Source organism: Suricata suricatta, chromosome 1 (genome assembly GCF_006229205.1).
Source record: "Suricata suricatta isolate VVHF042 chromosome 1, meerkat_22Aug2017_6uvM2_HiC, whole genome shotgun sequence".
In the NCBI taxonomy this organism is placed as follows: Eukaryota; Metazoa; Chordata; class Mammalia; order Carnivora; family Herpestidae; genus Suricata; species Suricata suricatta.
Window position 1 is genome coordinate 176,653,937 of NC_043700.1, and position 13,842 is coordinate 176,667,778.

Consider the following 13,842-nt stretch of genomic DNA (forward strand, 5'->3'; position numbering starts at 1 on the left):
ATATATATATATATATATTATATTGGCAAGTTTCTACTTTATGTAAATAATTAAATATAAGGAATGCCAAAGGAGAGGACTAAGAAGTAATTTATCAATTTATTCATAAAATATTTGTTAAGTGCCATTATCACATTTGGACAAATTGCTTAACTTCTGATGGATGAGCCTCATTTCTTCAAAAGTGAAGATAATACCTGTATCACATAGTGACCATTGGGATTGAATGAGATAAAGTATGTGAAATTGCCCTGCATACATCACCTGTTCCTTGTAGGCTCTTAGTGATGATTTTTCTGTTTATTGTATAACACTTAACACTATTTCATTTTACTTTTACAATAGCAAAACAACAAAAGAACTATTTCCATTATCTCTATTTTATAGATCATAAACCTCAGAGAGTTTAGGGGGCCTGTTAATGTTTCCCAGGAATTAGCAATGGAACCCATGATAGAAATCACTTCTCCGCTGTATAATTATTTTTAATGAGGGACATGTGGGCAGAACTTAAAATGCTACCACCTGAGTTTTATCAGCGTTCAGTAGAGAGATGTTACTGTTTGCTGCTTCATAACTATGGAGGTAAACATTGGGCCTGATGAACCATTTTGACATTTCTAATCAGCTGAGATAATACCTTTTCTCTGGGTTTGGAAGATTTGCAAGTAAAATAGCCTCTGCAATTAAATAAAACAAAAACAAATAAACAAACTAAAACAATAACTGTATCCCATTTCAGAAACAGGAGAAGATAAAGAGGTAAAAACTCGAATTTGCTGACATATTTTTCTCTATAATCTTCAGTATTTTATTTTGATTTTGTTTTATTTTATCCCTTTTTGCTTAAGGAGTAGAATTTAGTGATTTATCACTTACATATAACACCCAGTGTTCATAACAAGTGCCTTCCTTAATACCCATCACCCATCTAGCCCATCCCCCATCCACTGCCCCTCCAGCAACCCTCAGTTCTCTGTATTTAAAAGTCCCTTCTGGTTTGCCTCCCTTTTTTTTTCCTGACATGTTTGACTTTAATTTTTGGCTTTTTCAGTTTATATTTTGAAACATCTTCACTGTTTATTTGCAGCTTTTTTATTTCATATGTTTTAAGTATCTTCTGACTTCTCCTGATAATTTCTTCTCCAGATATTCCACAAATAGATTCTTGCAATAAACACCCTCTCACTTCTTACTTCTATATTACTCAGTTTTCATCACTTTCTGCAATTTTTATTGGCATCTTCTCTGTGTCCTTAACAATGAGACTTCCTTGTTTTGCACTTGCTTAATTTATATATGTTTTTACACACATTTCATTGCCAATATATGTATCACTTCCAGTCATTAAAAACACATAGAAAGAAAGAATATCAATATCTCCAATGAAAAACATTTAAATGATAAATTCATTAATTGAAAGTCTTCATTATTTTTTGTTCCTTTTGTTCTAATCTTATCTACTATAATTTAACATCTCCATGCTTGTGTTTCTTCCCCCTTTCTCAAATATTTACAGAGCATCTGTATGTTTTTGGCTTCTACCTCCTTGAGATTGTAAATGCAGAGATAATAGATGATGATGATATAGATGATTGATAGATAGATAGATGATTGATAGATGGTAGATGATAGATGGATAGATAGAGGATAGATAGATAGATAGATAGATAGATGATAGATAATTGTGTATATGTCTGTGAGAGTATGTGCACTCACAATCTGTATTGTGTGCTTGTATGTGTGTAGTGCCTACTCTCAAAGTTCAGAAAAGGAAAAAAGTAATTATAGTTTAAAATATAAATGAAAACAAAATGCAATCTATTTCTTTCTCTAATGACCCTTAGGCAGTATGCGCTGAACTGAACTATATGAAATTGCCAATATTCAATTGTTCATGACCAAAAAGGGAAAAAAAATGACTTTGCCATATTATTCAATCTAATCAAAGCATCTAAACCATTTGTCGAAAAGGGGAAAACGCCGTTCCCCAAACTAAACCCAGTTGTTTTGTCATTATGAGCTCAGATAACTGAATTACTTCACTTTTTAAATAAATTAATGGAACTGACCTGTTTGGACCTTCTATTGAAGCCTTTTAATTAAAGAAAACTTTTATCTATGCTATTTATTCATGTATGGATGATAGTTAATATAAAGTCAAAGGACAGTGACCCACTAATTGGCACTCCCTTTGGCCTCTTCCAGAGGAATAAGCACAGGGAGGAAATTTCTGGCTGGTTTCCATAAACATTCACTCTCTGGCTCCCCCAACTACGTCTCCACCTCCCTCTCCCTCTCTCACTGTGCTCCAAGGCAAGCTTAAGCAAATGTTGTTTTTTTTCCACAGTCAGGCAACATTTATCCTAACCAACATTTACCCAAATCGATACATTTTAATTGAAACTAATGGCAGTTAGCTTAAACCAACAGATTTTTCACTGGCCTAAGTACATTAAATCAATGTATTTCTCAAAATTGCTATATCTTATGTAAAACAATGCATTTTCATTTTATCCAGAACACATTTTTATTCCACTCTAATCTGCCAAATTGAAGAGTCAGATTGAAGTAATAGATTTCTTTTTTTCATACCAGCCCTAAGATCTTGAATGAAAGAAACATATTAATTATTTAGATACATGAATTTGATTTCATTTGATTTAAAGTAAAAGACATTTATTGAGCACCTACTGTTTGTGAGATACTGTGTTTGACACTCTGAGGAGTACAAAGTGATTAAAATAGAGTTTCTGCCCATAGGAGCTCATCATTTAGTGGTGAAAACTTCCATGGACAGAATTAATTATAACGAGAGACAAACAGTTAGGGAAATGTAAAGGAGGAAGATAGTAACTGTGACTGAGGGATTCAGAAGGAGATATGGAGGTTGCACTTAAGCTCATCGTTGAACAATGGATACCTGTACTGGGAAGAACATGCTAGACAGATTGGATAGTTGGGATGATATATCAGTTTGGTAATACCACCTATTTTAACTAAATATATCTCATAAATTTTCAGTAGGTGAATGAAATAGAAGTTAATGTCTCACTACCCAACAGTCCACAGTGGCTGTTCCTGGTCGGGAATCAATTATCCTTAATTGATGTTTCTAGAATGAAGAGTCCTTCCAACTGGTGACTTCAGCATCTCCCAGGACTTCAAGAACTCTGCATCCTGCAAGGATAAGGGAAAGAACTTTTAGAAAAGACACATCTGCTTCTAACAGTCTTAACTGAGAAGTGATACCAATCGCTTCTGCATATGTTCCAAGGGTAGAAACTTGATGCAAAAAGACTGAAGATGTAGATCATATCTGTGAAGCTACATCCTAGTAGTAACTGTATACCAGAGAAGAAGGAATATGAACTTAAGTATACAACCAGCTACTTTGCCACAATCAAAGATACCAGGCAAGAAATACAGAGGGTTCTGGATATGGCATAGACAACACATCGTGAGTATTTTAGGAGGTAGGCAAGGCCAGAGTATGAAGAGCTTTGTACATCACCCTGGAGTGTTAATTCTACACATACATGGGAGTCACTGAATGAAATTAGTTTTCATATATAAGAGAGCCCACAACATTCCCTCATGTCTTCCACCACATAAGAACTCAGTGAGAAGTCAGCCATCTACAATCCAGAGAGGGTCTTTACCAGTACCTGAGCATGGTAGTACCCTGATCTAAAATTCTGTGTCCAGGACTGTGAGAAACACATTTATGTTTTTTATAGGCTACTCACTCTGTGGTAATTTGTTCTGGAAGCTTAAACCAACTAAGACAGACTCCCACTTAATCTTCTCATCAGTAAAGTAGAAAAAGCAACGCCTCTTTCAGAGGGTGGTTTGACCTGTGGTTTACTTCTATTACCCAAGAGGACAATAATCAGGACTTATTTAATTGTTTCTTTTAAAATGAGAATGTATGTTCATGTCACCTAGGTCATTCATATAACCTCAAAAAGAACAATTCAGGAGATGATAATATAGTCATCATTTTTTTAAGGAACTACCAAATGCCAGGTATGCTATGTATATTATTTCTTTTTTTTTCCCATAATATTTTATTGTCAAATTGTTTTCCATACAACACCCAGTGCTCTTCCCCTCAAGTGCCTAATCCTTATATTTTAAAACTCCACCCTACTTTGTGATTTTCTCACTTAATGGTTTGGCTTTCAGATGGCCCTCCCTACCCTCTTCATTCATTCAGAACCCCATCATTGTGATGTGTGTAAACTAGTTAAATGCTCTGCTTTCAAGAAGGTGCACCTGCACTGCAGTGGGCAAAGCTGGCAACTACATGCCTAGTTGGGCACAAGATTACACACTGCCAACATGCTGGTATTTCCAGCAGGTGGTCCCATGAGAAATGAAATTAACTCTTAGCTCGGTGAGAGCTACAAGTATTTGGCCCTCATCCAGGGCTCGTGGTCATCTCTTGGAGCATTCAATTGCATACGCAAGATTATTTGCTGCTTTATGGCATGTCTACAATTCACTCAATAATTTACTTGTGTAATTATGATTTGTTGAGAATCATCTGGCTTGCAAAACTTTGGAACTCCATTTGCCTTTTGCTCCATTGCTACAGCATAATACGTGACATAGACGTTGGTTATAAGTACATATGCATTTGTTTGTGCATAAAAAATGCACATTCTCTAACAATGAGAAAAACCTTCTTCACTCCCTCACCCTCAGTGCATTTCCTGATAGTGTTCTGCTTTATTAAATGGAATATTTTCCCTCCTTTGCCCTTCCCAGTATGGTTGATTTGATATGGTTAATTAGGAAGAAGAGTCAGTCCTTCCCATTTCCTGTTTCTGAGAAAGGAGGGATGGTGTCTTGTGTTAATATTTATGATTGTGCTGTCTGAGAATGCAGGTACTTATCCTTGATTTTCAAGACCTATGAGGCTGCTGCTACTGAGCTTATTAAAGGCCACTGAAAAGCTAAGCAGAATCAGGTGCCTAGATTTGATCTATTGACTTGATTCCTTTATGCAAATCTCAGAATACAAATATGTTATCAGGCATTATCTATAGAATTTTTTAAATTTATCACCATATATATTCTTGTTAACTTCCTACATCCATGTGGAAGTACTATACTGTATCTGAACTTTGGAACCAAGCACTCTGTGTTAAAGTCTTATTTCTAGCACTTAATGATTATGTGATTGAGAACAAACACTAAACCTCTTGAGGTCTAACTTTCTTTTCTGTTAAACGTGGGCTATATATTTTTTAATGTTTATTTACTTCTTTAGAGAGAGAGTGTGGGCAGGTTAGGGGCAGAGAGAGAGGGAGAGAGACAGAATCCCAGGCAGGTTATGCACTGCCATTGCAGAGCCCAAGGCAAGGCTTCATCTCACAAACTATGAAATCATAACCTAAGTCAAAATCAATAGTCAGATGCTTAACCGACTGAGCCACCTAGGTACCCCTAAACATGGAACATATTTAAAGAGTCTACTACAATGCCTGCTGCTTAATAGTCTTTAAAATGTTAATATCAAGCTGTATAAAATATATGACATATGCTTGATATTTAAATACTAAGATTTATATGTCACACATTAAATATATAACACAAAATTGAGTGCAACCGTTTTTTTTTTTTTTGCCCTGGATTTAGTGCCTGAGGCCCAAAGCTAAAGACAAATTGGTACTGAGTTACCTACATGCAAAAGAGAACTTTCAATAACTATACGACCCTACTGGGTCATACTTTAAGGCAGCAGAACTGGCCCTACCAACAGGTGCCCAAAATAGACTGTTCCATTATCCCCTTCCTGGTTAAAAACTAAGGCTGGAAAAAGTACAGAGCTAATAGAAAATGGCCGACATCCTAGAGATTGTAGCATTTATGGTTAGAGAGGAGGTGTTCCTCCATTCCTTTGTGAAGCTGGCACCATGTTAGGAGCCCTCCTTTTAGAGACTGGTGTTGTCCAAAAAATGAAAGACTTGGTACCTCTGTTCCCTGCTAGATGACTGAGGAACCCCAAAATCAATCAAGGTAAATGCATGAGTTCTTTGGAGAGAATTAATTGCATTTTCTGAAGGTTAGGGGCTTAAAGAGCATAGAGATTGGGGTGCAGTTATTGTCTAGAGATTTTGAAGATGAGAGACTTGCCCTTGACAACAGGACAATAAGGGATCACCACACTAGATGCCTGTGAAAAAAGATGGGGCGGCTTCTCACCTCATCCCAGTTTCCTTCAGCTCTGAAGGGCCATTGATAAGGAAATGGGTTATTCTTGATTCCAAAGAGCCCAAACACTATGAAGTGACCCATGTTTGAGCCAAGTCTTAAAAACTAAGAGAACAGGTTGGAGGCTCTAGTAAGAGAGGAAGAGAAGCACAACTTCCCTCTCTAAATGTGTTAACCATAATATAGAGTGCTAGATTCAAGCTGATCACTGCCTCAACAAAGCTACACACACTAACCATGTGGAAACCTATCCATTGACAGGGATACCAGCAATGAACAGAACGAACCAAGCCAGAGTTTTTAGGGATACTTCCCTAGTGCCTGAGAAAATAATTTATTCTCTACCTATTTCCATCCCATCCTTCATACAAAAGGCTTTTAAAGGGTATAGATACTAAATAGGATGAAATATGAAAATGATGGGCCTTTTCAACCTCAGATCTCTTTGAGCCACAGGTTAAGTGTGTGCTGAGGGGAATGACGAATGATAATAATGAAAATAATAATTATTAAAATAATAGCTAACACTTGTATCTCTTTCATTCTACACCAAGCAATACTCCAAGTTCTCCACGTATAGAAAATCACAAGAGCCAAAGGATGTATGTTACTTTATTATCTCCATTTGAGTGCTGAGAAAATGGAGCCCATCTGAGTATGAGTGGCTAACCCAAGAAACCAGAGCTAATGGGTGGGGGTTTTGGATTCACATTAATGGAGTCTGGCTCCAGTATTTGCACTCCTAAACTTGAGTTTGGAATTGTAATATGGGCTGATGTTTTAATATTCAAAATGTATATAAATTTTCACTGAAGGACATGAGAAGACAATTTGACAGAACAAGTTTGAAGACAAAAGTTATAGAAAAATAAAAGCATCTAATATTTATACCTGATCAAGTTAAATGCTCAATATATTCCAAATTAACCGATTTTAAAAGTATAAGTAAATATATATGGCATATAATAAACATATATTGTATAACATATATAACAAATTGAAGGCTCATAAGGGTACCCAATAAGTTTTTGTTAAAAGAATGTTTTCTCATATAACAATAATTAGTAAGGTGTGTATCATTTGCTACTATAATCTTAACATATGTGAAATTCTATGCAAATGTTCATAACTGAAATTATTAATCACAATATATTGGATTTATCTTCATTTCCTATGTTTGCCATACACTTTCTTTATTGAAAAGCCAGAGAAGATAAACATAGATACATCCTGTTAAGAAAACAAACTCTCATTCTTTATGTCATTACAATGGAAATAGTAGATGCCTGATCACAAGGGAAGTGTAATATTAGATTGAGGAAAATATTAAAAAGTACAGAGACTGGTTAAAACAAGTCTATACAGGCACAGGGGAGGGTCCTGGTGACATGCTAGGTCTTCTCCACATCTAATTTTGATAATATGATTGATGATGTGATTTCTCATAAGTGGTGGAAAGAAACAACATCAAAACTAATCACATTATGCTGGCATTTGGAAGTCTAAATAAAAGGTATGTGAACTCATTACAGGGAGATATTTTTTCATTTGAAATTTAAATTTGCCAGCCCATCCATATTTGTCTGGAAAACTTGTGAATTTGTTTGTAGATGAAAATGACCAGAGTTGAGCAATCAGTTCCAACTGATTACAGTTTATAATAGGCAGCCCAGGGACCCTGGCAGTTACAGATCTGCCTTTACAAATCTCAGGAATAAGGAAGAGGATGCCAGGCCCTGAGTCTGTAACCATGTTTCTCTGTCCCTTCAAACAAAGAAATGACCCTCCAGATGCTAATGGAATTTCTCTTTGCAAATGCAGCTTCCTCTGTGGTTTGATTTTTCTTTAAAATGGAAATGTTTAAGAGTCTTAAGTTGAGAGGATAGTGTGCTTTTATTTTGTAGACATTTCAATGATACAGTCACGACTGTGTGGCAGCCTCTACCAAGGGGGGAATTAACTTTAATATAAAAACACGCAGCTAGGAGAACTCAAGAAGTCTATCATTTTTCCAATATGCAGTATTCAAACCCCACAGTTGCACACCCTACACTTAAGCTATCAAGAAATTTAGGCTATTTGAAATGTTACAAATGTGCAAGCAATACCCATTATCCTAGATGGGTGATACAATTTATGGAAGATATAATAAATAGAGGGAAATTTAGTATGTTTGTTCAATATAGAGTAGGTAATTGAAGTATAGGATCCAAAGTAAAACCATAAACAATAATTAGATAGTGGAAATGTGGAGAGTTGGCTGTGACCCACATAATAATACAGCTGATCATCAGCAAAGACAGAAGCTGGCTTGCGGTTGGAAGCAGATTATAAAGGGAATGTATGTTTAATAAACATCTGGAGAAACAGTGATAATATCCGAAGAAGAATCTTCTGAAGAAGGGAAGCCTCTAATCTTAACCTTACAATCTTAATTTGTGGAGGAACATATGATTACGTAGATGTTATTATGTACATCTGGAGTGGAGTTAGCGTGATGTCGCCGTGAGCCTCAGTACTGAGCAAATTGCAATAAAAATGTGTAGAGTTGCTCAGGCAAATAGTACCGCTGACAGTTTCCAAGTTAAAAGTACTTCCAGCCTGCTGTACTGTTTAGAGTCTTGGGTGCAAATAACAGAAAGAGATTCTGTCTAAGGAAAAATTGAATTTAATGGAGGGATGTGAGAAGCTCACAGGGATAAAGGGGTCCTGGGTGGGGGGCAGAGGAGTTGTAGGATAGGACTGAAAAATGAGTAGGCCTAGGCAGTGGGAACAGACTGAATAACGCACTGTCATTTCAGCCGCAATACGCATTTTCTAACTACTCCCTCAAGAGTCAGACTACCAGGAGAGAGCACCTGATTGGCTGATGGTAAAGTGAATGTGTACCTCTCATTGTACAGAATGGGGAGAGGTAGCATATGTCCCTTGAAAGTCCCCAGGAAGCATATGCTTTTTAATGCCTATTACCTAATCATATTATAGGAATAATCATCTAATAGGCACTTTTGAATGTCTATTATATAATAAGATATAAAATATATGATAACAATATTATACTTGAAACAACAGTCTGCAAAGCACTAGGACACAAAATTTCTGCCTTTTAGGACTGTCCGTTATACACGAATCACTGCAGGAAGTCGGAGGAGAAAGTAGTATAGGAAAGAGCCTCTATAGAGGTAGCCACTAGTATCCTCATTTTACATGAGTGGAGAGAAACCTATGCCACATACTGTGCAGCTTGAAAGGAAATAAATGAATATCATGTGCAATGAGGCAGTTTAAGGTGGCCATAATTTATTGAACACGTTGGAAAATTTTTGAGAGTAAAAAGATCGCCATTAATATTTATGTCAGGACAACAGGTTTAAACATGAGTATCCATGGCATATCATATCCCTGGCATAAAAAAGCAGCATATACAAACTTACTGACTGTGCTCACTTGAGTCAGAAGCAACCAGAACAGTGCAATAGAACTTTCGACAAGGATAGAAATATTCTATTCCCATGCCTCCAACGTGTGCAATCTGTCCGAAGAATGGCAGTCACTAACCCCATTGGCTATTGACCTCTTGAAATGTAACTAGTATGACTAAAGAACTAAATTGTTAATGTATTTAATTTTACTCAATTTAAATGTAAATAGGTACATGCCTCGTGGATGCCAAAAGGACAGCCTAGAACTAGATCGTGGTTTAACTAAAAGTTCAGCTATTTATCATAATACTCTGAAAGGTGCTTTAGACTGAGACTTTAGCAGGCAATAGATGCCATTAGACTAAGTGAATAAATGAAAATACATCCAACTAAATATGGCTAATGACACACACCAAGTCCCTGATGTTTATTTTTAATCCCACTTCACTAAGGAATTGTGAAACTCCGGACATTCTCTTTGTTATTATAGGGGAGGGAAAATAGGTTCTTGGTTGACACTCTGCCTCTGTAATAAAAGATTAAGAAGGTTAATAACATGCATACCTCCTGTATATATGGGAGATACCCAGGAAAACTGAGTAACTCGTCAAAATGGCCCAAGCCATCACCTGAAATACCATGTTCAGCTATTATTTTTCCTCCTCTACATTATGGTCATGGAGGGATCGATTTGGTTTCTGCTTTGGAAACCATACAGTTCTCATCCAGGTTGGTGTGAAATGCTAGCTAACTGCTTTACCCTGGGAAAGGCCTCTGTTAAAATCATCCTAAAGTCCTCAGTTCATTTTTTATCTGGCTGCTTCTGTGTGCTTCTGCCTTGCTTCTGTGGGAAGAAAGGAATTTTATACCTCAATTTTTGGCATAAAGAGTTACTGCAGCTTGAGTTTAACAAACTGGATCCCCTGTCGGGCTAAGGTCTTGGATACCATTAAGCAGTATAATAGCATGGTTGGAAACACAGGCCCCAGTGAAACAGAATACATTTGCCAAAAGGAATTCAGTGTGTTACTAACTGGATGCTTCCGGGCAAATGATTTAACCTTCTTAAGTCTCAGTCTCCTCGTCTATAAAACGAGTTTAAAACGTTACTTTCCTTGACGAGTTATTGTGAGGCTGTGCATGTAAAGTAACAAGCACAATTTATAAGGTAGAATCAGCATAATTCAAATCAGCTCAATTTTTCTGAGCCCCAAGCAAGTGTACTTGGAGCCAAGAGATGTGGCGTGGAGTTTACAGTGTAGTGGGTACTCCTGCCAAAGCACCAGCCCTGGCCTCTGATAGGCGCTAAGACTGCACAAGTCATGGGTTCTTTAAGAAGATGAGTAACTGAGGTCAGGGAAGGCTTCCTAGAGAAAGACTAACTACTCCCCAGATTCTGCTAGCATAGCCTCGGGAACTTCCTAAGCCAAGTCTTAGGAAGTCAGGACTCATATTCACAACCGAATTCGAACGTTTTGCTTCTTTGTTTTGGCTTTTGTTTCGCTTTGTTTTTGTGTGTTCACTGATCTTTAGCTATTTTCAGGAGTGTGTGCAGTCTTAAAAGCCCATTGTGTAATCATAAGCTGTACAGTCTCTTGTTCCTAGGTTTTTCTCAACAAGGATTTATTGCCTGCAGTGCTAAACACCTGACCACTTGTTAGACGTACATTGGTCCATACACCAGATGAGGCTTGTGCCCCTCTGGTGCTTACAATCTAAATTGTGACCGATTATCTATGTTACTATTATTATGGCCAACCTTCCCTGACACTCTGTATGCATATCATAGCCTCTGAGTGGGGGCCAGTGTTTCTCAAACTGTCAGGGCTGGAGGACCTAATTTTTTCTAATTTATTGCACTTCTACTAACAGGGAGCTCACACTATCCACATCCTCCATGTTAGGCAGACAATGCTAAGCCCAGTCATAATCAGTGCAATGACACCCATCCATTGACTAGGGGACGTCATGTTGATGGCAAATTGCCATGAGAGTTTCTAGACACCTTTCATTTGTATGCCAGCAACAGTGTATATCACCTCCGGTCCATGGATCACAGTAATTCAGGAATACACCTACCATGCTCGTAGAACTTATTACAAAAGAGGGGCAAGAGGAAGAGGAGAAATCACATCCTCTGTTTTAAAGGCCTGTGCATTAGCTAGACTGCCTGTTATTTGCACCCATTCTCACTGAGATCACTAATGTGCGTTTACATTCCCAGCAGATACAGTGCTCTGTCATTCAGCTCATTGGATCCTCTGCAGACAATCCAGATGGAAAAGCTGTGCAGCTTCCACAGGGCAGGGATGAGCGAAGACGTTCTCAGTTTGCCCTTACACGTGACTCTGAAAAATAAACGGGAAATCCCAAGATTCCTAATTGGCAGTAAGGCAAGGAACCAAGGATAACAGTCACTATGGGGTGACACTTCAGTACCCGAAAGACAAAATTGACTAATCACTTTGGTGGGAAAAGTTAATGCTGCTTTTTACAGTTACTCACTTTGTTCCCAAAGATTATATCAACTTTGCAAAGCCAGATTATGTCCCATTCATTGGCCATACTTTGTAAAGGAAAGACAAATTTTTTTAATTTTTTTAACATTTATTTATTTTATATATAGAGAGAGAGAGAGTGCAACCAGGGGAGGGACAGAGAGAGAGGGAGACCCAGAATATGAAGCAGGCTCCAGGCTCTGAGCTGTCAGCACAGAGCCCGATGAGGGTCTTGAACCCACAAACCATAAGATCATGACCTGAGCAGAAGTTGGATGCATAACTGACAGCCACCCAGGCGCCCTAGGAAAGACAAATGTAAAAACTAGTTTGTGATGTATTTTTTAAAGCTTATAAAGAAATACATTTTATCCCTGAAAAAATATTTTTAATATAAACTCAGATGAGATCGGCATATTTCTTGAACTTAGACAGGAATGGCCTACAACACTAATTACTCATTTTTTCAAATGTTCGCTATTCCCCAACTCCCCAAAATTCTTTGTGATAATTTTACACATTCTACAGTGATGCTTGCTTTGGGGCAAGGAAATAAAAAGGAAAAAAGGAAAAAAGAAAAAGAAATAAATGTGGCACCTAAAATTATCCATCATCCCAGCATCTAAACTCAAACACTAAATTTACCTCATGGTGCCTTCAGCGCTGTGCTTTGAATAACACCGATTTTTGTGCTTAAAGTAACATAGCCTGCCTCGCAGTCCTACCTCCCAGAGTAATAAGTTTCTGTGGGAAATGAGTATCCAAACACGCTAGCAGCACTCTAAACAGCCGGCTCTGCGTCGAGGAAACCACGACAAAGTCAGAACTACCGGGCTTGCCAGTAAGACCCTGATGCTCACAAAAGAAGAAATTATCTGGAGCTCCTTTTTTTTTTTTTTTTTTTTTTTTTTTTTTTGCCTCAGCAGGAGTCAGTTCTGAACTCTTGTAAATTCAGCATGAGTGGGGTCCGAGGTAATGAGGTTTGATTGTATCCTGGGCGATTGATAACATTGCAATACCGCAGGTTCGACACAGCGCCTCCCACTGAAATCAGAATGCTGTTTCAACACGGGGTGAAGAGGGCAGATTCTTCCTGGTACCCAACCTCAGCGCTTTTTAATTACACTATTATGTGGTGTAAGGTGGTCCTATAAGATGACCTACCAGAGGAAGTCAGCACTTTTCGAGTAAGCACCAGCATATTTTTTACTTCGCTCTGCAGCCCGGATTCACTTTCGAACGGATCAGGTTTCCTTTCTCTGGATCTTTAGCTTTTGTCCATTAGAGTTTCCCCCAAAGACTATTTTATCAAACAAAGCAAAACACTTTAGGAAAGACTGTAAGTTCTTTGCAGAGTTATAGCCAATGCTTTGTTTATGTATAGTGAACACTTACTGAGTTAGCACTCCCCAAAGGAAAATCTGGGGAGATATCAGAAAAATGTTTTCGGTAATTGCTACTTGGTTTGATCTCCTGGTATTTTGTGGTGTTTTATGCAGCATTAATGGTATCGCCTGAGATTCTCAGGGTACAAAAGAACTTCTAAGTACAGGTCCATTATCAAATATAAGGGAGTCATTTTCAAATCTCTGAGGGAATCAAGCGAGTTGGTATTTAAATGCAGTTCTTAGAGCAATGTGACAACAACATGCATTTAGAAGATTTAATACATTTTAATGTCGTGTGTGTGCGTGTGCGTG